At 36.9% G+C, this 25,951-nt stretch overlaps 1 protein-coding gene across 11 annotated transcripts in view; it reads left to right on the top strand.

The window, feature by feature from the left end:
- LOC109399236 (small conductance calcium-activated potassium channel protein) overlaps positions 1–25,951 on the top strand; it is an 807,467-nt gene that overhangs the window by 470,761 nt on the left and 310,755 nt on the right. Inside the window, exon 1 of one of the 11 annotated variants that reach the window (XM_062859439.1) lies at positions 843–866. The exons of the other annotated variants lie outside the window; for them this stretch is intronic. The gene's annotated coding sequence lies outside the window, so the exon portion shown is untranslated. Of the gene's footprint in view, positions 1–842; positions 867–25,951 lie in introns of those variants that run through there. 11 annotated transcript variants of the gene reach the window in all.

Here is a 25,951-nt window from a genome sequence, read left to right as displayed (position 1 = left end):
AAATTTTGCATACCAACTTTAGAGGCACTAATCTGACCACCTGTTTATCCTGGGTTTGCTCACTTGCAAAAGAGCCAACTTTTCTCAATCGAGCGCATTTGTTTACGAATTTTTAAGATTGCTCTTGAAAACGTGAGTATAGTAGGGGTTCAAGTCGGCCATTGTGGCAGCCATATTTGTATCAAAATATTGAAGATAAATCCTGTAGGATCAACAGTGGAAGTGAGCACGTATGTTAAAGGTTTGTACCACTAAATTAGTAGCATACATTGCGCTTTTCAATTCTGACTTCCTTAAAGAGATTACAAAGGGTTCAAATACCCTGAATGAAACCAAAAACCTGATTGAGCATAAATTTGTACATTTTCTGTGCGGCATGCCATGCTTGGCTACAATTACATTACCATACACCATTACACGTGTGTTTGTTTATGTTAGATACTTTAGTCACGTAGATTTTATGATTGTATTGTGTGTAGTCAAGTGTGTAGTCCATTCCATATATAAACAGAGCTTTATTGTGACTTTGATACTTCATACATTTAATTAAGAACCCATACTAAAATAACTGCATATAAAGTAGCTCAATGCAATCGCTTAAATTCATTGCTTCAATATGTGCTTGAAGTAGGCTGACATTATACTTGCTTTGCTTTTAACTCCGCGCAATTGTGGTCGCAACTATATCTTACTTTAGTTTTTGCAAAGTATTTATCTGACCATCTGACATTATTCTAATGAATTTCTTATTTTTCTGTTTTCAGGTATGTCCTCAAAATCTACTTCAACAAAAAACCGCCCAAACAACTATGTGTTGACAACTAAGTTTACCCTCTCCTGGATATTCAACTTACATTAACATACAGGTTTCATGTATTATATGGTATTTTCTATAAGCATTGAGTTTTTCTATAACTTTATTTTCCATGTAATTTTTAATTTAGGAACTCAACATTTAAAAGACATAACTGGTAGAATGGCATTATTTTTAAAGGTTTATTTTTAACTCTGATTCAGCTTGCAATGTTTCCTATATTAAAATTAATCTTGATTTCGTCGTATGGAAATTATTGGGACCCTTTTGAGAGGGAAACCTTCATACCTGGTTTACGTGAAAACACATCCCATAATACTCGATTTCTATCATGAAATGTTCAGCTTCCTGCATCCACCTACGCTGGCATTTGATGCAACACTTATTGGGACTCCTCCGCTCCCCTTCCCTCAAACTGTAGACTTCAACTCTTTGACGCCACCGCGCCCTCAAGCTCTAATAGAAACTAATGGGAGGAGTACGTACCTACAGAAAAATGCTCTTGTTTTTAATTAAGCTTTTCCCGCTTCAATCTTCAAGAGGTGCTTGTTTTGTGTGGTAAAAGTTCTGGGCTTGGCTTGGCCAAGAGGTGGCTATTAAAAGCAGTGCTCAAGTGGCTTTCGAGTGCAGCAGCAGCAGCAGCGCGGTGGAGGTTGAACTTTCAAACTTGGATTGGATTTTTTGCGTGGGATATATGCTGTGATCTTCTAGCCGGTTGATGCGGTTTGAAGAATGAACTTTTCGAGTGTTTTTACTATGGGACTCGAAAACAGCTCTTATAATCCAGTTAAGACAGTGAACGACTTTGAGTCCCCAGTTTGAATCAACGATGGATGTTTTTGTAGAAATATTGATTGGATTATTCTCTACCGCCTTGAATTTCAATGTCGGCGAAGACGGCGCGGCGGCACTTCTTAACGAGCACACAATTCCTCAGGTTTTTTTTATCCGTTTTCTTTTTCCCATCCAGTTCGTTTCGCTTGGCCTTAACGAAGTGTTTTATTCGATCATAATGTTTATAATAGTAATGATCATAACTATAATTCCATCTTACGCCATTATGTTTCCCCTTTTCTTTCTCAATATGATTGGCCCGCTTCTGTCGCTCTGTTGGGACTCCTTGCAACCTTTCAACATGGACAAGTTTGCTTACTGTTCTGTTGTGCGTCTACATGGGTTGTGTTTAGTTAGATATTATCGTGTTTTTCTTTTGTCCTGAATCACGTACCGTAAACCGGGGTCAAATTGATCAGCGGGGTGGAATTGATCACTCGGGTACTACATTGTAATTCCATACTAGGATCTCCTTAGCGTCGTAATGATCTTAAACTTTTTACGTCATCTGATTCGTAGATGTCTAGAGATGAGTGTAGACTTCAATTTTTTAGAAAAAAAGTAGTTTTCCCTTATTTTTTCAAGGAATTTGCAATGTATTTCTCATTCAGCTGAAATCATTGCTACTAAACAATCAATTGCTAATAGGACTTCCCGTATTTTCGCTGTTTTAACATTTTTGTGGAGCCTTGGTTGGGATGTTATGCAGCTAATCAGAACATGAAATTGTTATAAAAAGTTCGTTATATGAAGAAATAATCATTTATTGTAATAGAAATCACATATTTCAAATGAAATTGCCTACCTTTAGGCGTTTAAGGGGAAATTTCGAAATCTAATTTTGCATTTAAAGTATTAAATTCACTAGTTGTAAGATTTTAGACGCGTTATTCGGTTTTAGACGAGCAAAATTAAGCGGTGAAGGAAATTTTCCTTTCCAACCGATGCTTAATTGTATACTGATCAATTTCGCCCCAAAGTGGCATTTCCAATATTTTGATATTTGAAGTTATTTAACTTAAAGTTCAAATTTGTTAAACAAAATTCTGTCACATGGTTCCATGGAGATCCACTGGGTACTGGTTTTACAGAAATTCTTTTGGCAATATTTGAACAGGCACTGATGTTATCCGCAAAAGTTGTTTCAAAGTGATCAATTTGACCCCGGATTACGGTATCCCCAATAGACTTATGCGTGTTGTATAGAATAGAAAGGGCGTTCAACATTTTGACGGTCAAAAAAGCATTCATTGCAGGTGTAAAGAACACTCGAAGCTAATAGCCGTTTGATATTTGAACAAAAAGTTAAATTGGATTTTTTTTTAAATAGAGTCTTGTACTACTTGTCCAGGTGCACCTATTTTGGGCACTTGCTGCTTCAACTTTAGAGTTAGATGGTGTACGTATCTCATCGTGTGCCAAAAGTTAAATTAACTCAACTTGCTGCTGGTCGGCCCGCCTTTTTCTCTGCAGTTCAAGTACGATTCGGGAGACCGTGGATGTAACGGAAATTTGTCTGTAATCTGTTTGAGGATGTGTACATGTAGGTAGCAATACGGAAGTTGTCAGAATTATACTGGATGAGCAGTAATTTGCATTTATATAAGCTACGGTAAATTTCTTTATTAAATTGAATTGTTTAGTTTCTAAATTACTGTACTGTGTATTTCTAGTTTTTCAATTAGATTCGATGAATTTGTATGAGGTAGATCTGTGGTTAGTTGAATACACTATTGCCGACAAAATGTAAGCTAAACGAATTGTAAACCCTGTTATTAACCCTACTTACAAATAAACATTATTTCAGCTTCGAGCTAACTCACTCCTAAATACCAGTTTTGCTACGCGGATTGTCCGAAAATAGTTTGTTGACCACATAGACGATGCTCTGGCGATCCGCTTATGCCGCGGCGCTTCATCCTCTGCCACCACTAGCACATTCAACACACCGTAGTATGGAGACCGCAATACTGTCGCGAGCAGCTTAAGGTGCCATTAGGGGCTGTCCATAAACCACGTGGTCATTTTTTGGGATTTTTCTTGTATCCAGTCCGAGCTAGGGTTCAGACCCGGGCCCCAGAAGGTCACATCAATGATGGACTCTACACCATTCCTACTGTAGGTTTTTTTGTCGCCTACGTTCGTGACATCCATGTTCAGTCTAGCCATAGCTTCGAGTAGAGTCCAGCCTCTCGCGTAAGTCAAGCGGCTACCCCACTCAGTCGCCCAGGCATTGAAGTCTCCACCGAAGGCCACGGGACTCAATCCCACTAGTGCGCTTGTTAGCGAATTCAGCAAAGACGAGTTCTATCAACTGTTCTATCGGGAACTTAGGAGGGGCATAACAACTGCATTAGTACACCCCGTTGATCTTCACTATTGTGAAGCCCACATGCGACGTGGAAATTATTTCCTGGACCGGAAAACGACCGGTTGTACAGATCGCCGCTAGCTTGGCCTTATCCGCTACCCAGTTCCCGTTATCGGGAGGGATGCGGTGTTGGTCCGATGGTAGGGCAAAGTCTGTATACTTAAACCACTTTTTATGCATGTTATTTTTATGCACTTTTAATTCAAGCACCTTTTTTATGCCCTGCATAAAAAGAGGAAAGGCTACTTAGAGCCAATATTGTGCAAAAGAATATTTAATAATGACAGGAACTATTGCACCGGTGGCCAGGGGGTGTTTATAGAGGAGAGCAAAGGAAGGTTACAGGGGCGTTTCAGGGGGATCCGAGGGGTTTCAGCGGGATACCAGCCCAAGTAACACATGGTTACAAAACATTCACAGCAGCGCATGTAAGGGTTGCACAGAAGACACTGTGACCGTGGGTAGATAGTTGGATTAATAGGCGCCATGGGGAAGTTACATTCCACCTGACACAGGTCCTTACAGGTCATGGTTGCTACACCGGTATCAACACCGTTTCGGGCATGCGGATTCTCCCGAATGCCCAGTGTGCAATGGTTTAGAGGAAACGGCGGAACACGTTTTGTTCGTGTGCCCGCGTTTTCGCACAATGCGTGACCGCATGCTTGCCACATGCGGGGAGGACACAAACCCGGACAACTTGGTCCAGAGGATGTGTAGGGATGAGTTTCGCTGGAACGCCGTCTCAACGGCTATCACCCATATCGTCTGGGAGCTACAGAGGAGGTGACGCGTGGACTCGGAGAATGGCTAGTTCAGATGCAGTACAAAAGGTGGTCCAGGGGTTCGGAGTCGGCTTCGTAGGTCATACCGGTGCCCTGCGGTCGAGATCGACCCTTACAGAGATTAAGTGGCCGCGGAGAGGAAGTCCCGGTAGCGGTGCTGTCGTGGCGTCGGTCAACTGGGTTGGATCCGAGCCCGTGGTTGGAAAGGGGTCCCCGGCAAGGGTCGGGGCAGGTGGAGACCCTGCTGTCAGCAACCTTCTGGCGCAGCTGATAGGGCCTGAAGGGTAGTGATACTCTTGCCAGCAGGTCAGTTCGAGTTGCACGTGGGCATCAGTTCTTGATGTCTGCAAAGCAGTTGGGCGCGGGCGGAGTTGACCCTGCCCACCTTCCGAGGACAAAGGGAGTGGCGAGGACCACTCGGGAAACTGGCTAAGCGCCAGCATGTTACCGTGATGGACTCTCCAGAGCGAGTCATCGATGTTCGTTGCTGCTAGGCTACGCAGCTAACCTTGAGGGTGCGATGTGCAGTAGCCCCTCTCTGAAGCAATACCTTCTTGGTGGTTCCGGAGAGACGTAGGGTTTGGCGATCATAGGAATGGTTTAGTGGGTACGAGGAGAGAGTAGTCCTGGCTTTTACTTTTGTTGTAGAAGACTGCCTCAGACCTACACTACCCTAACCTTCCTGTTACGGTGTCTGTTGAGCAGATTAACCCCCTATGGTTATAAGGAAAAAAATATATGCGCTGCCGTGACTGTTTTGTAACCATGTGTGTTACTTGGGAGATCTCGGCAGTAGTCCGTGCGTGCGGGCGGCTGCTTCAAAATTTTCGCGTCACGGTTTTTTCGCCTCCGCGTAAAGTTCAATTTGGCCGATTTGGCAGTGAAATGGTTGACAGGGCTGAGCCATCGAATCGGAATAGTGCTTAGTGGCAACGAAGCCATGCTAAAACGTCCTGATGCGGGCTTTCGAGTGTTTTTTGTTGTAGTGATCCATATGGAATACAGCCGGAAAAGTGCCAAAATAGTTTCACGAGGGGCAGAGAGGCGATTGCTGCATGAGTGTTCAACAGCAGAATTGAGTTTTGTTATTCTTATATACCGTTATAAAAATGAGAAGAATGTCAAAAAGTTATATCTCACGAGCGCGAGGCAGGTTTGGTTGGAACCTGAGTGAAACCATTGTAAAATTTATTTGGAATGAAGGAGTACTTGCTCGAGTCGTGAACCTGACTTCTACCTATTTGCGGTGGAATAAGTAAACATTTAACGAAAAATGAAGAAACGGTGCGATTGTCCGACGAGATGGAACTTGGTGAGATCTTTCTGATTACTTCATTGTACACTTTTCCCATACATATTTTAAATATTCGCTATTTTCATCATCCTATCATCTATTGGAAGCAGTTTCAGTTCTGGACGCTTTCTAAGTTGATGATAAGATTTAGAAAATGCTTGCAAGGACTTGGCCAGGTGTGTGGAGATGAGTGATTCCATGTTATAGCAATGGATGTACTCATCTTTGCAACTCCTTCCACGATTTGTGCAAGTATTCATGCTATGCTATGCTATGCTATGCTATGCTATGTGTATTGCTTGGGAGATCTCAGGTGACTTTCCGGGGTCTGAGGGGGTTTTCGGAGAAGTTTTCGGGGGTTTCGGAGCCTCTCAGGTGCTTTACATGGGGTCCTAGGGGGTTTAAAAGAGATATCGAATGCATTTCAGGAAGTTTCAGAGCATTTTCGGCGGGATTCAAAGATGTTACGTAATCGTAACGGAGGCGTTTTAGGGTGTTTTGGACCGTCTCAGTTGCGTTTAATGGAGTCCGAGGGGGTTTCAGGGGGTTCTTGGAGGCATTTCAGGAAGTTTCAGAAGATTTTTCGAATCTTTTGAAACGCCCCTGAAATAACCTTTGATTTAAAGGTGTTCTTGAAACCCCTTGATACGACCCTGATCAAAAATGCCTCGAAACGCCCCTGAAACCTTCGTAATACTATTGAAACGCCCTTGAAATCATCATAATCAATCATGTACCGACTTTTCGAACCCTCTAAGCAGAATACCCTCTTTGAATGAGTGTAATCAGTTTCGTACCTTTTAATTCTGCCCTATGTTGCTTATCCTTTGACAGATACGCGCAGTGGCGTAGCTAGGAATTTGGGGACCCGGTGCGGAAGCAAATTGGTAGGCCCCCATGAAAATTACATAATATGTACATATTTTACAATGATAAATCTATACATTTAACTGTCGAATAATCTCACTGTTATATTTTGAACAAAACTTTGAAAAAATCTCGCTTTTTGTACTCAGTATTCTAGTGATGCTGGCAGTGATGGCCAACGGAAGGTTAAAAATTATCTATCTTATTTTATTTTCTGTTTTCCTTTATGATTTTTTTCGGGAGCGCGAGATTTTTTTTAAGAATTAGGCGCTGAAAATGTTTTAACAATTTATTTAGAAATTGCACCAAATAATCATTTATAAACGCTTTCAAAGATTGCTTTACTTTTTTATTTAAGAATTTTTTCTTGAAGAATAATTTTTATTCAAGAAACTTTTAAGTTGTAAATGCAAGGATATCATTCAGTATTCCTCCAAAAGCACTCCTTCAGGAATGCTATTATTATAATAAGCCTTATTAACTAATGAGGCTTTCAGTCTCTTGGCTGGTTCACCTCAGACATGCAGGAATGTTTTCGAAATACTACAGAGTAATTCAAAAGATTCTTGCAAAGGCTTCATCGAGTATTTCTCGAAATATAAGTTCAAGAATCTATCAATTATATTCTGAGGATTCATCTAGAAGATCATCTAAAGAATTCTTTCAAAATTCCAGAAAAATTACATCGGGATTCCCTCAGAGGAAGAGAAACCCTTCTAGGGTTTCTTTGAGCATTCTTCCGTTTCTTTCAGAGAATCCTCTTAATATTCCTTTGGTGATTTTCCATAGATTCTTCAAGTATTTCTCAATTCTTCCCTCAAATAACTCTTTTAGATATTTCTCTAATAATTAAACTTGGAATTTCCTCAAGCATTCATCACTTATCTTAGTGTCCTTTTAAAGATTTCTTAAGAATTACTTCCTAAGATTACTTCAGAAATCCCACCAAAAATTCCCTTTTCCAAAAAAAAAACCTTCAAGGATTCTTCAAGAAGTTTCTCTAAGGTTTTACTAAGAGTTTCATCATCGGATTTCTCCATTAATTAAACAAAATCTCCAAGGATTCCTACTGAAGAAATTGAATTAATTGAATTAAATTAATTAAATTAAAATTTTAGATGGACTTCTGTAGGAATTCTTTCGAAAAATCCTTCTGGACTTCCTCTCTAACGATTTTTTCAATATCCATCAACTCTAGGAGTTCTCTCAAGAGTTCCTTCAGGAATTTTTGCTAGTATTCCTCTGGGCACTTTTCAAAAAATTCTATTTCTCCAGAATTTATGATTGATTCCTCCAGAATTATTACGTTATTTTTTATATAATCCGTGCTCACTTCCAACAAATGTACAAAAATAAGAAACAGAACAAAAACGCTTCATTCCATTGTTTTGAGTGGGATAAAAATGGCAGAGTAAATGGCTAAATATGTAGTAAAGAAACAGATATCCTATCTTATCAAAACAAATAACTTCTCCAGAAGTCTCTCCAAGGATTTGGGAAATGTTCTAAGGTTATTCAAAATTCTAAAGGATTTCCTTTAAGGCAGCCTTTAGAAATTGCTCCCAAAATTCATTCAGGATTTTTTCCAGAGATTTCTTTAGTAATTCTCTTGTGATTTGCCCGAAGATTCGTTCAGATTTTAATTAAGTATTCTCTTAGAGTTTCTTCAATTGATTTCATTCATTCATTCCTAAACTGATTTTTCCAGGTATTTTACAAATAATTTTGTAAAAGAAATCTGTTGGGGTCTTTTTATGCAAGGATTTCTTCATGTATTTATTTAATTACTACTGCAAGGGTTTTCCGGAGATTCTTACACAAATTGCTCCAAGAAATTCCATAGGAATTCCTCCAGGGGATGCATTGAGTGTTTTTGCTAGATTTTTTTTAGAAATTCCTCTAAAAAGCCTATCCAAGGATTCATTAATTCCTCCAATGAATACTTTAGAAATTCAAAAAAAAAAAGAATTCTTTCAATTCTCACAGAAATTTCTCCTAGAAATTCTATAGAAATTCCTTCATACATTTTTAGGAAATTGTTTGTGATCCCGTCTGGTAATCATCTAAATTTTTTGGTAATTCTCTTGAGATTTTTCTCGGTCGTTCCGTTGTAAATTTGTGGATTTATTTTTAATTTGCAAAGATGTATCTCATAGAACATCAAAAGTAATAACAGACGGAATTTAATAAAGAATTATCAGAAGAAATTTACTGAGGAATTACCAGAGAAGCTTTTAAAAGTTGCCACTTAAATTTACAAACGAATCGACTAATTAATTTTCAAAGTACCAGTATGTGTCTCTGACAGGTTTTGGGCCGCTGAATCCGAATCCGGGCTCAGATTTGTTTCAGGACGCCACAATTTTGAGCTATACCTCAATTTAGGGCAAAATATGCGATTTTGGGCTTTTTTGACTGCAAGCCGTTAAGCATGGAAATTTTTTTTAACAATTAAAAGGTAAAATGGTCAATTGACATCTAAATTTACGACTCACGCAAAATATTTCGTTTTATCAAATCAAATTTGAAAGATTTAAGCATTTTATGTTAATATGTAAACTTGCATGCAATTTTTGGAGGGTGGTTTGTATCGTACCTAACATAACCGCGGCCCAAAATCTGTTAGAGACACATTAGTTTGCTCTTGAGACAGACCAAAAGTTAATTTTTGTTACGCTGTGCTATTGAAAGAATTACAATTACAATTGTCAGGTATATGAGCAAAGGGACTGCTGGTAGCACTTTAAGAGAAATTGCTTAATCCCGTAATAAATTTCCAAACCCAAATAATTTCAAAAAGTTCTGTCAAAGATATTTTCAAGAATAATAACCTAATTCAACTTTAAATATTATTGCCGAGAAATTCCAAAAGAGTTATGCCGAAATAGTTTTCAAAAACATTTGCAGAGAAAATTCCAAGAATACTCTTATAGGAACTTTCGGATCAAATCCAATCAAAGCATTTCCAAAAAAAAAAACGCCAAAAGATGTTTGAAAGTTTTTTTCAGGTAACTCACAGAAAGCTCGTCGAATAAATTACCAAAAAAAATGCCAAATGAATTACCCAATCAATTCCCGTAGGGATTGGCATAGAAGTTTCCAGAAAAGTGTTAAAGTTATTCCGAAAGTTATTACCAGAGGTTTTCTCAAACGAATTGTCAAAAAAATAGTCAGTGAAAAGTTGCAGACGGAATTCCCAACAAAATTTTCGTAGAAATAGAAATCTAAAGAAGTTCGTAGAAATAAAAATCAGAAGCCATTTTTGTAGCATTTCTGAGAATTAGTTGAAGAAGTTTCCAAAGGAAATGCCTAACAATTAATCAAATATATCGTCAAAGGAAATTTTCAGAGCAATAGCCGAATGGATTCTCAAATTAATGTTAAAAGATATTCCTTAACGAATCTGTACACGGGTTTCCGAATTATTTACTGAAAAAGATAAAAAAAAATCCGAAGAAATACTTAAAAATTGTAATAAATGATGTAAAAATTCTCACAGGAATTGCTCCAAGAGATTCTACTGAAATTCCTCAATGAATCCTTTAGGAATTCTTCCAAGGTTTTTCTCAGCTTTTTTTCTATTGATACCTTTAACGGTTTCTTTAGCGATTACACCAGTTTCGCCCGGATTTCTTAAACGAAACTTCTAACGAAATGTTTCTAACGATTTCATCAATATTTTTTCTCAAGTGTGGATCTCCAAGAACTCGTTCTTGGATATCTTTTACGATTCATCTGGGAAATACTTCAAGGACTTTTTTACAAATTCCTCGAAGATTTTCTGCGAAAGTTGCAACAGCGATTCCTTAGGAAACTTCTTCTTCAATTCCTTGAAGGATTTTCCTCAGCATTATGTAATCCCAAGAACTCTATAAAGAGTTTCTTAAAGATATCCACAAACGATTCCCACATGTTCTCTTCAGCATTTTTTCAGAGGAATACTTTGGAGTTCCTTCAAGATTTTTTTAGCAACTTCTTCAAGGGTTCTTTTTGCACTGCCCCATACGATTTTTCTTGGAAGTCCTTTCAAGGGTTTCTTAAGAATTTGTTCAAGCATTTCTTTAGTAATCATACCTGCAGGGATTTCCTCATAAATTCCTCTAATAATTTCTGTAGAAAATCATTCAAAGATTCCTTAGGCAATGTTTTTAAGTCCTTTTTCACAATTCGTTCAAGAATCTTTTAAGAAATTCCAGTAAAAATTTAATCTTTTCAACAAGGATTTTGTTTTTCAAGTTACGTATAAAGATTCGTTCATGGATTTCTTGAAGTTTTTCTTCAGATAACCCTACAAGGATGGACACATTCATCCCTAAAGAATTCCTGCACAAATTTCCTCAGGGGGTCTTACAGAAATTCACCCAAGGCCTCCTGCGGAAATTCTTTTGTAGATTTTTTTTTATTTGCACCAAAGAATTTGGAATTCTTTGGGGTTTCCGTCATTGATTTCTTGAGAAAGTATCTAGGCATTTCATAATTAGTTCTTCCAAAAATCCCTTTGCTTACAGATTTTTTTCAGGAATCTTTAAGTAATTACTCATAGTACTCCTAGTACTTGTAGTACTACTTCATAGTACTGTAGTAATCCTTCCAGAACATCATCAAATATACCTCCAAAATCAACCCAATGATTCTTTCCTAATACATCTAAGAATTCATCTAGGCGATCCTTAAAGATTTTTTTTAGAAATTTCTACAAAAAATCCTACAGACATTTCTACAAGAGTTCCTTCGGGAATACATTCAAATTTCTTTGGAAAATCTCCCAAGGATCCATTCGGATATGGCTTCAAAAATCTCAAAAAATCATCAAATATATTTTCCATGAGGAACTACTGCAAGATTCCTTCTTGCAGAAATCTCTAAAATCATTCTTGGAGAAATTCCTTGAGGTCCATCTGAAGGATTTCTTGAAGAGTTTCATGATATAATCCTTCAATGGCTTTATGAACGGTTCCGAAATGGTATTTCTGAACGACTGCTTGAAGAAATTCTTACAAAAAAAAATCTTAAAGGAATTCCTGAAGGATTTCTTTATAATTGTTTGAAGAAATTCTTGAAGAAATGTCAGGAGGAGTTCCTGAAGCAATCATTGTAAGTATTTGTAAACCAATGCTTAGAAACTTTTCTTAAGCAATCCCTGAAAAAAGTTCTGAAGTAAATCAGAGAGGAATTTTTGTAGAAGTCTTTGAAGTAACTGCCTGATAAATCGAAAAATATATTCTTGCCCGAAGGAATTCCCGCAGAAACCCTTCAAGAACGTAACATGCGTTCAGTTCTTAATTTTGATAAATGGGGCCCCTGAATTTCAGCTGCTATCTTATGCTAAATTAACACCTATGTTTGGTTCTGTGATTAGGATATCAGGGACATTTTCATAATGCTCATGAATTATACTTCCATATCGGTACTGAATACCGTAAAATTCAATTTTGATTTCGAACACATTTTTTATTGTATATTGGGGATCCTGCAGGTGCAAAGAGTAGTCTTCAAATTAATATAAACAAAACTAACGAAACTACATGAATAAAGTGTGTACATTTATAATTGTTAATAATAGAACATCAAAATAGCCATCTATGTTCCCAGGCCCGGATTTAAGGGGGGGGGGGGGGCAAGTGCCCCACGCCACCGATTGAGGGGCCCCCCAAAATTCCCAAAGCACTATATGTATTTTGTTCAACGAACTCATATAAAATACAGTTGTCCTAGAGTAATTGTAATTGGGTTACCAAACGTATCGAGATTATTTTATAATCTGAAATTTGACTTGAGAATAAATCTAAATCCTAAACTTCATGATTTTTGGTGCACTGACACTATTTTTAGAATAGATTTACATTTTTTTGGGGATATTGAGGAAAATATGAGCTGCCATTCTAAAACCATAAAGCTGTTTTGTCAATTTATTGATAAATGCAAAACAATTAAAATTACAAAAAAAACAACAACAACTAAACGATTCAATTGTTTCTCTAGAGAGGTATACAATATGCAACAATTGGATAGAAGGAACTTTCTTGTTTATTTTGGCGTACACGAGTTTCTCAAAAACCTCTTGAAAGTTTTTATTGAGTTCCGTAAAAAAATTAAAAACGTTTCTTAACAAAACCAAAGATTATTTTTTTCAGAGTACATTAAACGATGTTTGAGTATCAATAGAAATGTCATTTCATTGATAGTTTAACAATTCAAACACTTATTTGACAATGATTGTGCATGCTTCTGTTGATTATACGATTATATTCTAATAACACCTACTTAATACTCATCTGGCTCAGTTCGTTGAGGATAGATGTTTTTATGGGAAAGATATGATAATTATTAAAAGAGATATTTAGGAAATTCTGATCAGTTTTGGAAACCGAAAACATCTCGGAGCAATGGCTTTACATATCTATATTTTGGGTTTCACCGAAGTTTTGAGAATTTATTGCTACAGTTGCCCCCTAATGACCTAACTTTTTTCATTATGAGTCTTGAAGTACTCGTATAATATTGCAATCGCAAAAAAAAACAGTATAAATTTAAAAAATACGAATTACACAACATTGACAACAAATAAATATAAGGTTTACATCTTTAAAATCTTGCTTTTGGGGGCCTACTCTAAAAAGTTTGCCCAGCCCCCCCCCCCCCCCCCCCCCCCCCGAAGCCTAAATCCGTATTTAACTTATACTTACATGTAGGAATCTTTCGCTAATCACAGAACTTTATTCAAACTGGGCCCCCGAATTCAGGGGACCTCCAAATCAGGGAAGGTTTATAACACTAGACCTGCCCTGATTTGGAGGCCCCCTAGATTCGGGGGCCCGGTGCGGACCGCACCCTCCGCCCCCCCCTTGCTACGCCACTGGATACGCGTGTTTCGACTACCACTTGTAATCTTCCTCAGTGCCAGTTAGTCAGTGGATAACTGACACTGAGGAAGATTACAAGTGGTAGTCGAAATACGCGTATCTATCAAAGGATAAGCAGCATAGGGCGGAAATAAAAAGTACGAAACTGATTACACTCATTCAAAAAAAAACATCATAATCAATCTTAAATGCCTCTGAAACCCTTTGGATGCCTTTAATATGGTTATGGTCCATCAGCCCCCTGAAACGCGCTGGAAAACCCCTTGAAACGTCCCTGAAATCCTATCGAACGTCCCTAAAACCTCTAGGAGCGCCCTTAAAATGTTCCTGAAACACCCTGAAACGCTTAAATTACCATGAAATGAATCTGAAATACCTTGAAACGCCCCTCGAACCCCTTGTTACGCCCTTTAAAGGCTCCTGATATTTCTTGAGTAGCTCTCAAAGACCTTTGAAACGTCCCTGAAACTCCCTTAACACAATTGAAATACCCCTAAATTCCACGTAATCCCATTAAAACGCCAACATATCTTGTCAGATAGCTTTTAGAAGGCTTCTCAAATCCCCTGAAACAACCCATTAAAACGCTTCTGGAGCCCCTTGAAACGCCCTTTTTTGGGTTCTATGGAAACTTTCTGATGGGGGGTTTCTGTCGGCCAAATTGCCTGAAACTTAGTCAAATGTTTCAACTTCGTTTTGAAGAATTTGGACAATTCTGAGTTAGCTGAAGAGGAGATCACGAGAAGTATGACAAACCATGTACTACTTATACATAAATAACATTTTACCTACTGGCAAAGAGGGATAAAAATCGTTATCAATGTTTAAACAACATACCACATGTACCACAATTTATTTGCTTTAACCAAATATTTATCCTTATCGTGCTGTTTCGATGCTTGGCATTGTTGAAGCACAGACTTTGACCTTCACTTGGACGTACATTTCCACCCAGGAAGTTAGGTTTTGTACTGTTCAGCGAAGCCCAAAATTTAAACCTTTGTTTATCGTGCGGAAAGTGATTGCTCGCTCTTTCCGGGTCGTTTTCCTCGGATAAGAAAAACGACTACGGTTCGTCGGTTTGCAGGTTTGGACGATAAACTGTGTGCTACTAGAGCGGGGCAAAGTTACAAAGGTTACACCGATAATAGTTTCCAAATCTTCCGAACCGTATCGTTGCCGCCGCCGGTTATAACTTAGGAGAAGGCGCCATCGGGACACCACGCGCGCGAAATCGTTCCCATTCATCGTTTTCACCTCGATTGCCACCCATTTGGCAGATTCAATCTCTCTACTACTGGCTGGCTGGCTGAGTGGCAGGAGGGAGTGACTTCGCCACGGTGGGCGGGAAAACAAAAAATGAAATCACATTCGGAAAGGGATCTGGGGAGAATGAGGAGAAATGCGACCTTTCAAGGAAAGGCTGTGGTATTTTAGCTTTGAAACTTAACAACAAATGATTTTTGTTAGTACCGTAAACCGGTCAAATTGATCACTTTAAAACAACATTTGCGGATAACATCAGTGCCTGTTCAAAAATTGCCAAAAGAATTTCTGTAAAACCAGTACCCAGTGTATCTCCATGGAACCATGTGACAGAATTTTGTTCAACAAATTTAAACTTTAAGTTAAATAACTTCAAGTATCAAAATATTGGAAATGCCACTTTGGGGCGAGATTGATCAGTATACAATTAAGCATCGGTTGGAAAGAAAAATTTCCTTTACCGCTTAATTTTGCTCTTCTAAAACGCGTCTAAAATATTACAACTAGTGAATTTAATACTTTAAATGCAATTTTTTTTTTTGAAATTTCCCCCTTAAACGCCTAAAAGTAGGCAATTTCATATGAAATAAGTGATGTCTATCACAATTAATGACTATTTCTTCATAAAATGAACTTTTTATAACTATTTCATGTTCTAATTAGCTGCATAACATCCCAACCAAGGCTCCACAACAATGTTAAAACAGAGAATTCACGGGAAGTCCTATTACCAATTGATTGTTTAGTAGCAAGGTTGCGACCATTCATTTGCAAAGATTTACATTCATTTGTTATTATCTCAGTTCAGAAGCATGCTATCGAAAAACAATGTATGGATGAATTTAACCTTGTAGTTTTATCTGAAAGTTTGCCGAATAACATTGGGGTCGCACACGCATTCAAAAGTCGTGAGCGAGCTGTGAAGGCAACTCTCCACGCGGTGAATATAAATTTCATTCACGCTGTGGAAAGTTGCCTTCACAGCTCGCTCACGACTTTTGAATGCGTGTGCGACCCCAATGTTATTCGGCAAACTTTCAGATAAAACTACAAGGTTAAATTCATCCATACATTGTTTTTCGATAGCATGCTTCTGAACTGAGATAATAACAAATGAATGTAAATCTTTGCAAATGAATGGTTGCAACCTTGTTTAGTAGCAATGATTTCAGCTAAATGAGAAATACATTGCAAATTCCTTGAAAAAATAAGGCAAAACTAACTTTTTTCTAAAAAATTAAAAGTCTAGACTCATCTCTAGACATCTACGAACCAGATGACGTAAAAAGTTTAAGATCATTACGACGCTTAAGAGTTCCTAGTATGGAATTACAATGTAGTACCCGAATTATCAATTTCTCCCCGCTGATCAATTTGACCCCGGTTTACGGTACGAAGGTAAGGACAGCCGTAGTTTCGCCCATGCATGTCCAAGAGGTTTTTTCCGGGTTGTCCAATTGACTTAGTGGTTAAAGCTATTCGATTCCCGTTCCGGTGGTGAAAATTATCTCTACATCCTGGGCATAGTGCATTGGCGTATCTAGGATTTTTACCTAGGGGGTGCCTAGGGGGTGCCAGATCCAATGACTTCCAGTACTACTGCGTTGCGGGAAAAACTAGCCTTCGCGCACTTAATGAACTTAACTTTCATCGCGAAAACCCCTCTATTTTGTTGATTCAAAACAATCATGTGTTCAAGAATACATTTTCAGAGCAATTATGAGAAATTAAAGCCTTAAAAACTACAAAATTGCATAATACACGAGATATTTATTTTCGTTTCAAATTTAATTTATATGAAATTTTGACTTGTAAAATCAGCTTTGATTCAAAATTAGTCAAAATTTCAGCTTCGTGCAGAATTCCGTTTGCAAGATACATGTTTTGGGAGGTTCTGAAACTTGACTCCAACTAATCGAGTCCGGTCTGTACTACGGAAAATTTGTGCTTTAGACAATTCTTTAGGGATTATTCCCGGTAATTTATTTGCAAACTGTTTTGCAATTCGTTTGTCAATTCAAATTTTTTTTAGAAATCTATAAATAATTCCCATGGAATCAGCAAATTTCCCCGGCCCTTTCTTTGGTTCCGCTTTTGCAATTTTATTGAGAATTTCTTCGGTAATATGTTAGGAATTTGTTACATAACAGTTTCCGGTACATTATCTAAATATTTCATCGGTAGTAACATTGGAAACTTCATAAGCAATTCCTATAGAAGTTTATTTGGCATTTTTGTTAAATTCCTTCGACATTTCTTTGCGAGCTACTTCGCCATTTTTTGGCAGTCTCTGAAGCTTTTCTTTTTTTTTAATTATGCCAACAATGATTTTGGTATTTGTTTTTTTTTTTTTGTATTTTCTATAATAACGCTTCCGGCAATTTATTTAAGAATCTCTTCGATGATACTTCTGGTAAATCATTCGATAATGACTCTGAGAACAACGTCAAAAATTTCTTGGGAAATGTCTCAGACGATTCTTTTTTTTTATCGCGAATTTCATCGGTATTTTTTTTAAATTTCTTTATAAACAGGGGATACTCAAAAAAACTGGGACAGGTAAAATTTTCACCTTTCAAAAAATGTTCAATTAGCTGTAACTTTTCGAAAAGGGCATCAAATATTTTCAAATTTCCACTGTGAGTTCATTACCTAGTTGAATCACTGGTCCAATTTTGGGAAAGATCGGGCTTTTCTACATGAAGTTAGAAAGATTCTATAAAAAAGGTTTAATTATCCGATAGCCAACTTTGAGCTGTTATATCTCCGGAATCAATGAACCGAATGCAATGAAATTTTGATCACTTATGACTAATATAATGAACTTTGAAAAACGTTTGACTTAATTTAAAAGTATTATTTAGTAAATTTATCTATTTTTCATATTCATCTCATTACTTTTTCAATTTAATGCCGGCGATTTGGTTGCTTTCCTTCGAAACATAATTATATTCAAGTCAATTAGAGGGAATTTAAATAAACTATAATTCGACAATGATTTTTCTTAAGGGCCTTACTGACTTGATCGATTTCTCTTCGTCGACTCTCTCTTTCGCTAATAACTTGATCAAAACAAACAAAAACATTATTATTTTTGTTTCTAGAGCAACATGTAGTCGTCGACTTCCCATTTCAACCAAAAAATCTTTGGAAAACTTAATACACTTTCCGTAATAACACAACGAGAGGATCGATGAAATCGAAAATGTCCGTTAGGCCCTAATGAAAAATCAGTGTCGAATTACTATCCATAATTTTGAAACGATGATGAAGTTTCGGAGAAATTGGTGTTATATTAGAAAAATAATCTAATCGCTTTAGTTTTCCTTCATGTAAAGATTTTTAAGTTTGGTCAAAAGTTTTTAATAGCTCATTATATTAGTCATAAATGTTTCAAATTTTATTGCGTTCGGTTGGTTGAATCCGGAGATATAACAGCAAAGTTGGCTATCGGATTATTATACCTTTTTCTAGAATTTCTTCAACTTCACATTAAAAAGCCCGAACTTTTCCAAAATTGGACCACTAACACACAACTAGTTGATGAACTCACAGTAAAAATTTGAGAATATTCGATGCCCTTTTCCGAAAAGTTACAGCTAGTTGAACATTTTTTGAAAGTGAATATTTTACCTGTCCCAGTTATTTTGAGTATCCCCTGTATGCCGAATAGGTATTCGGTAATTTCAATAAAAGCTTTTTCGAAAATTTTTGTGTGAATTACTTTTATAATTCTTATGAGAATTCTTTAAAAAATTTCTTCGAGATTTTTTCCGTAATGATTTAGAAAATTCCTGCAGCAGATTTTTTCGGAATACCTTCAGCAATTCCGGAGAAACTTGCTTCAAAAGTTTCCATGGGAGTTTCATCAGCAATTGGTTTGGAAATTTTTTAGGCAAATATTTTGAAGACCTCTCCGATTATAACTCTGGGAACTTTTCTTGTAATTTTTGTAATTTCTGGATTTTTTTTTTAAACATCGGCATTTTTTAGAGCTTTTACAGTCAGAATTCAGAATTTGCATGCAAATTCTTTTAGCAATTTTTTTTGGAATTCTTTCTAAAATTCCTTCAGAAATTCCTTTGATAATTTCTCCAACAACTCCTTTAAACATTTCTCTGACATGTTTTTTTTTGGAAAATTATTTGGTAATTCCTTCTTTGGCGTATTCTTCTAAAGTTCCTTTGAAAATTTCGTTTTAAATACATTCAAATTTTTTTATGAAAATTTCTTCAGTAACTCTTATATGTCGGCAATTTATTTGGATTTGGATTTGGCAAATTTCCTTTGAAAACCTTTCATAATTTCTTCCTTAGGAAATTCTTAAAGGCATTTTAGAACAACTGCTTTGAAAATTTCTTCGATAATTTCAATGGAAATTTATTCGGCAATTCCTTTGGAAAACTAAACTGGTATTTCTTGTAGTTGAAAATCACTTCGAGAATTCCTTTGCATTTCATCCGATAATTCCATTTTCATATTTCTTCGGCTATTCTATTGGAAATCGCAATTCCCTTGAAAATTCTTTGAGTAAGTTAAAATGAGAATTTTCAAAATTTCAAAAGGAATAGTCTAAGAATTTCCACAGAAATGCCTGAAGAAATACCAAAAGAATTCCCAAAGAACATACCTAAAAATTTGTGAAATAAATCCCTAAAATTATTGTTCGAGAAATTTCCAAATTATGGGCCTAAGGAATTTCCAGAGAAATTGCCAAAAAGGCTTCCTATGAAAATTTCAAAAAGAATTACTGAAGGATTTTCCAAACAAATTGCCAAAGCAATTCTCAAGGAAAATGTTAAATAGTGAAGAAACTCACAAAAGGACCGCTGAAAAAATTATCGATGAAATAGCCAAAGGAATTGTCAAAGAAATTTCGGAATAAATTTTCAAAAATATGCCAACAAAATTTGAAACAAATTGCCGATGCAATTTTCAAATACAATAAATATAAAGTTAATGAAATCATGGAGAATTACAAAAAAAATACGTTCAATGCTTCCAGTGAGCTATTCGCTCTTTGAAGGAAGCACGACACTAGACAGCGGACTAGCATGCAACGCCCAGTGGCACAGCCGAAAACTTTTCCTGACAGCTGCGGCGGGAATCGAACCCGTGCTCCTCAGCACATTGCAACTTAATACTTGGTGACACTAGCCACACGGCCTCGAATTGACGAAGAAATTTGCACAGGAACTGCAAAAGGAATTTCAGACATATTGCCGTTGAAATTTCAGAATAAAATTTCAAAGATATTGCTGATCAGCGTCCAACAGAACAACCGCAAAAAAAATAAACAAACATGCCGGAGAAATCCTCAAAGAAATTGTCAAAACAAGTTCAAAAGCAATTACCATAGAAATGCTCTAAGAAAATAATGGAAAAGTATTGAAGGAATTTACTAATATATTGCCAATCATATATCCGAAAAAAAATCCCAAAGGAATTGACGCACTATTTTCAATAGCATTACTTAAGTAATTTATAAAGCAATAATCAAGGAATTTTACAGGAATTACCAAATCAACTTACAAATATAAATTTTGTTGGCAAAAATTTTGATTGTAATTCTGATGTAAATACCGATGGAATTCCCAAAGAAATTTCTAAAGAAAATCACAATGATTGAAATATTTACCTACTAGATTTCCGAACTCAGCATCGATTTGTAAAACAAAATTTTCAATTGAACGTTCTTCATGTACCAGTAAAATTAGAGGGTTCGTTGTTACGCACAATAGTGATTTCTAATTTAAACATGTATTGCAATATAAAATAGGCATTCCTGTAGACATTCCCTGATATTCATACGAACAGACGTTGCAAAGAAGGAGAGTCATTATAAAGCTTGTCTCTCATTCTGCTGGAAGAGTCGATCTCAAATCCCCTCCTGCAATCGCAACAATAATAGAAGTTTCAATCGTATAGAAAAAATGGAAAGTATCATATAACAGGCTTTTAAAATTACTGTTTTTCATATCTCTTGAAAATCTTTCAATTGTTCATGTAATTATTTACGGGCAATATTATTTAATAGTAGCTTTACGAATAATGTCTAGTTCGAACCGAAAACACAATATTTCTGTACTACACATATTTGCTGTAATTCATACTTTTCACAATTGTTCTTGCAAATAATTTTCATGTGCAAGCTATAAAAAAGAGATTGTCGCTATGAACGTTGTGATAATAGAAATACACTAGAACTCCAATGGCGCTGTAGTCACTTTTTTAATTTAATTATTTTAATAACTTTAGTGGCACTAATTGATTATTTTGAGGTATCCATCTTGTAGAGAATCTTTTGTTTTGACAAACAAAATTTATTTGACACTTCTAGTACCGCTACTGACGCTGTGGCATACTAGATGATAGTCACACGAACAGCCGCGACATTGGACTTCTGTGGCTAGTTATTCTAATGTTGTGATCGATCCTAAAATACTACCATCCTGTACTGCTCATAATCGCATAAGAGTAATATTCAATAGGAGTAGGCATCGGAGAAAACGCAGCCCAAAGTTTGCAACTTTTGTTTGTATGGAAATGAACCTTATTTTGGAAATTGATCATGTTTAAAAATATTGAAATTTTGTTTGACAAAGTGTCTACATATTTTGTATTGGATAAGTCAACCGTGAGAAACCCACATCCCAACCAACATTTTGGAGACCAACTAATCTTGTAGCGTGGCTTTCAAAACCGCTCATAAAACCTAAAACGTTCTATTTTAGTTACATCATCGTACTTAGCTCTTCTAGTCTGTTTGACCGAAAAAAATTACTAGAGATGTCACGCACTTAATATTTTATTACTACCGTCGATGGGGGTGACAGTGGGTCTGGGGGGGTGAGATTGGGTCAAAACGGAGAAACATAAAATATGAAATAGTTCATCAACTATCGCTAATTTATATTGAAAACTTTATATTATTTCAAAGAGGAGATGTTTTTACACGCCATGGTGCAGAATAAGATGTTTAGCAATAATCGTTTTTTGTTAAATTTGTGGCTAAACTTATATGATGAAACTACTAGAAAATCACTCTGAAAAAAATTCTCCTCCGTAATGTTTCACACAAGTACCTAACCATAAATTTTCTTATAAGTGGTTAGCTGTAGGTACTGCCTAGTAGATGCAACGAAAAAAGCGGGCTGTCATTGCTCTTTTTATTTTAAAATTCAATATTTTCGACATTATGTCTAAATATTAAGAATGGGGGTTAGATTGGGTCAAGCAAGTTATTGAGTGCATATAACATTAACTGAAAATTCAACTTGTTTTTCAGTCCCCATTTGACGTTAGAGTGGTACCATGTTTACTGTATCTTCATAAAAGCACTTTTTTTTTCGAAAATATGTCGAAGAAGTGTCAAGCGAGTGCGTTCATACGTTTAGTGCCTAATACCATTTATAACAATAAACCCATGCGTTTGGACAGCCCCTCTAATCATCAGCTAATCTTCAGTGTACTGCAATATCGTAAGCTCACAAAATAGACTTAATAGCGTTCATCTTCTCCATTCATTTTTGAAATTTTAAAGAAAATATCGTGAAACTACCAGACGGTAGTGGGATCCAGGAAATACCGGGGCTATAAAACCGGTAGCATAGCACAATGTCGGAAAGCGAACGAACGTCGAATTGCGGCACACGAGATTGGCATGTTTTTTTTTTCAATCAATCTTTCAGTGCGCCCCTCGCTCATTGTAATTCCCCCTCCTCTCATGGAAGTTGAAATTTTAAATGAGGATGATTGTGGTAGCTTAATTGGCGATACAACATACAAAAGTTATTTTATCAAATTTCAACCATTTTTTTGGTTGTATTAGCCCTTTTAGATGGATTAATCATTTCCTAAAATTACCTTAGTTTTTATTCGTCATAGTTACATTGTATTGAAAGTAGGTTTACTAGATATGATCGATAAAATTAATTTATATTCTTAAATAGGCGATTTCGAATATTTTGACCCATTCTCACCCCCTCTAAGGGGTGAGTTTGGGTCAATTTTCAATCATTTGCAGTTTAGTAAGCAATTCATATAACGTGATACTTTCTTGCCAAACTATTATTACCACATAGAAGAGTACATATACCAAATAAAAAGTTATTCCGACTTCAATTGCATTTGTTATTTAACAAACAATCTTCGAGTATCCTTTTTTGACCCATTCTCACCCCCAACGACGGTACAAGCTTTATTCAAACGAATTCGCTGGATTTTACAATAATGCATTCCAATTAATCCAACTTAACAAAATTGAATCAAATAACAACGAATACCGTGAGAATTTGCCCAGAGAAATAACAAAAAAATCCGCGATTTGAGCCTCAATACCTCCAGCATAGATAAACATAGTTTATATAATGTCTCAGGAAAATCCTTTTAGAGATTTCTAAACAAACTACTCAGCTAAGATTGAATATACACTATTTTGGTGCTTAATTTCCAGAAAGTAAGTCTGCCGATTGTTCTTACCAATCCAAATATCTAAAAATAGAACAGGTAATAAAGTAACTCCAGGCATATTTAATGTTTTGTTCAAATACGCCATTAATAAACATTGAAATAATCACATGAATTTTTAAATTTTAGGTGATTGTCAAGGAAAAATTCTAGGGGGTGCCAAATTTATTCTAGGGGGTGCCAGGCACCACTGGAACCCCCCCTAGCTACGCCAATGGCATAGTGTATCATTGTGGTTACCTCACAATATATCCATTCATGCAATGGCAGGCGAAGAAAGCCCTTCAATTAATAACTGTGGAAGTGTTCAAACAACACTAATTTTAAGAAAGGCAGACCAAGTTCCGATGGGAACGTAGAGCCATAAAGAAGAAGATGTACAAGAAGTTTGACTCAATAATTATTGCAGAACTGTGTTTAAATCTTATAAGATATAAAAATATGATTATAGATTATAAAAGATATTATAAGATTATAAAAATGATTATAAAAATGAACATACATATTTTTCGGGATATACGTAAATATTACCGTTGATCATTTCAGTCATACTGCACACAATTTCCCCCTTTCACTTTTCCGCTCAATCTCAGCCACTTGTTCCCTCGAATGAACCATCGCATCGCCGGCCTCGATGGTTGTCTCGGTTAAAGCTCAACGATTTTTCTTCCTTAGCTTGCTTGTGACGCAATATATGGCAACATAAATCACACAAAAAATGAGAGCTTACTCCTTCGTCGGCTGGTCGGTCGCTGGAGCTTTGGAGCCGTGATGACTTCTTCGTTTCCTCTGCGGGGATTATTGTGTGTCTCAAATGGCGCCAAATTCGCCGTTAGAACAGGAGACTCCGTCCTACAACCAACCAGCCAGCCAGCGGAGGGTGACTGGTTGAGTGGCGGAATGGAGTGTGCAACATTTTATTCAACAGTGGATATAAAGCATGAGATTCGGGGAGCACACGTGCTATGCATTGCTGTTTTAAATTGAAGCGGTAGAAATCACTCCATTGTGAAAGGGAAGAAAACCAATCTTTTTCGGAAACTGATGAAATCAGTATCATGTACGAATCCTTGTGTGGGTTTATGTGGGGATTAAACATTTTACTGCGTGGTGAATGATTCTTCCTTGGCAATGTTTCCACTTTTGTTTTTGACAAGGGGTTCCTTTATTGTAGAGTATTACGTCAGATGAGGATTTGATGATTCTGCGAAAGTCAAATTTTTAAGCGAGCGTCACAGTTATATAACCTGTGGTTCAACGTTTGCTTTTCAGCTCAGTTTTCAATCCTTACCACAGTTATGAAGTAAGAGCACTGTTTTTCGATGTTTAGCGACGTTCATAAATCATGGAGATTAAATTTTGAGAATTTCGGAAGCTTCATATTTATATAATACTAGCTGTCCCGGCAAACTCTGTCTTGCCATTCTTGTGGTGATTTGACAGCTTTTGAGCTCATTTAAGCACCTCATTCTAGATTGGATTCATTTCGATCGCGTTGATTTTTGTCCCAACTGATAAAAATCGACACTATTAATTTACTTACTTTTTAGTAAACTTTCTTAACTTTTTTTGCATACAAACACAGCCCCATGAATACGAATCGAACCGTGCAAGAGGCATACCGATCGGTACATCCGTTAGTTTTGTTCCCTCAAAGGGACCTAAAACTCATTTATATAATAATCCATACAAAAACAAATATTTGCAAAGAGCACAGTTTTTGGCTAGACCTCGTAAAGCAATCGTGGTCCAGGTGCTGCTACTTCAGGTGGAAGGTTACTTTCTCATGGCGTTATCTACAACTAGGTAGTAAATTGTGGATCCGCGTTTTTTTTTTCGTGGAACTGTCCCACGCACGCTGGAATTCAGTCAATACCAATGAAATCGACAGTCCTCTCGAAGCACTCTGCAGTCTGCACTGCATCTTTCCCGATGACTATGCAGACAAGCGTCACACAAGTGCAGTTATGGCATTCTCCGAGCCCACGCGCCACCTCCTCTGTAGCTTCAACCTTCAAGACAATGTGAGTGATTGCCATTGAAACGGCATTCCAGCCAAACTCATCCCTACACATCCTCTGGACAAAATTGTCCGGAGTTGTTTCCTCCCCACAAAACGTGCTCCGCCGTTTCCTCTAAACCAGCACAAACCGGAAATTGGGAAGAGCCCGCATGACCGAATCGGTGCAGATACTGTCGGAAGCAGCCACGGCCTGAAAAAACCTGAATCAAATGGAATTTTACTTCTCCATGGGACTATCTTGGGATCAACCTTGGAGACCAATCTGATAGTCTTACGTATGCTCCTCGTGCCGCGTATTTCAAAGCACTTCATGTCCTCCCCGACAATGGGTGGCAATTCGAAGTGAGAGGGCAATCGCCTACACT

The sequence above is a fragment of the Aedes albopictus genome, chromosome 3 (genome assembly GCF_035046485.1).
Source record: "Aedes albopictus strain Foshan chromosome 3, AalbF5, whole genome shotgun sequence".
NCBI lineage: Eukaryota > Metazoa > Arthropoda > Insecta > Diptera > Culicidae > Aedes > Aedes albopictus.
This window is presented reverse-complemented; position numbering and strand designations above follow the sequence as displayed.